Source organism: Penaeus monodon, chromosome 19 (genome assembly GCF_015228065.2).
Source record: "Penaeus monodon isolate SGIC_2016 chromosome 19, NSTDA_Pmon_1, whole genome shotgun sequence".
NCBI lineage: Eukaryota > Metazoa > Arthropoda > Malacostraca > Decapoda > Penaeidae > Penaeus > Penaeus monodon.
In genome coordinates this window covers 29,835,701-29,837,057 of record NC_051404.1, presented here as the reverse complement: position 1 = coordinate 29,837,057, position 1,357 = coordinate 29,835,701, and positions in this window count along the sequence as shown.

Genomic DNA, 1,357 nt, shown 5'->3' with positions numbered 1-1,357 from the left:
GGTTATACAGTCAGATGAATGCCTGTTTGCGCATATATAATCGCATAGAGGAATAGTTTCAAACAAAGCAAACAAAAGGCCTTTATTGACGTTTGTATTCGGAGCGGCCATAAATCAGTGTTTGTGCACCGCGGGCACGCACGCATTGAGGGAATATTTTGGTCCCATAACTCATCCCGAGCCATTCCACACTGCCGCACGCCCATTCAACGCCCACCGCCCGCCACTGATACACACCACACGCCCGCACCACCAACGCCCAGACGACGCGAGAACCCGCCCATCATCATGACCTCTCCCGACCTTATTTCATGGCTGCATGACCTTAAACGCCCCCTCCATGAGCACGTCCCGACCCGCTGCTCCCTGGCCTTCCCCGGCGCCCCCAGCTCGCCGCCGCCAGACCCGCCTCCCGGAGCTGCAGCCACGTCAGCGCGTCAGGGAGGCGTCGTAAATTTCCGGCCTCATCGCGGGCTGCCTCGTCCTCCTGGCGTTTCCCTTAAACACGAAACTTCGCTGGTGTTGTTATTTTCGTCGCTCTTTTATTTATGTATATCTTGTTTTCTTATTTTCTATTTTTTTATTTTCTATTTTTTTCTATTTCTTTTTATTTCTTATTATCTATTTCTTTTTTCTTTTTTTCCCATCTTTTTATTTTTTATTTCTTTTTTTCTACGTCGTTGTTTATTTTTTTTATTTCCTGTTATTTTTTACTTTTTTTCGTTTTCTTTAATATTTTCTTTTAACTTTTTCTCGTGTGCTCTTACACATTCGCAGATTACATGTCTACCTCAGTCTTCTAAGAGGTCATTTTACGTTCTCTTTTTTCGCGCATTTTATTCATTTTTTAACTATTTATTTATTTATTATTTACATATTCTTTCGATACGTACCTTACTCCTTCTTCTAAATGTTTTCTACTCATCTCCTTATCTCCCCCTACGCATTTCGTCCATTCTTATATGAACTGTTTGAATTCTTACGGCAGATTTACGACCTCAGACTTCCCACAGCAGCAATTTCACTCCTGGCTTGTACTCCAACGTTCGCATATTCCCATCAGCGAGGAGCTACGACACATGGCACGAAAGCCACGCATCATATCTCACAATCATTCCTATTCTTACTTACTTTTAGGCCTATGTGAACGAACTCCGACGTAGGCATACTTTCTCAGCAAAACTGTCATTACTTTTCTCTCTCTTTTGGTTGGGTGGCTTGTGCAATTTCGCATTTTTAACAGAATTCCTAAACAGTCAAATATCTTTGATGAATCATTTAATTCTATAAATAGCTCTTGAGATAATTTTGTTTGTCATTCAGAATTTAGCATTATATGGTGACATTTCCCACCGAA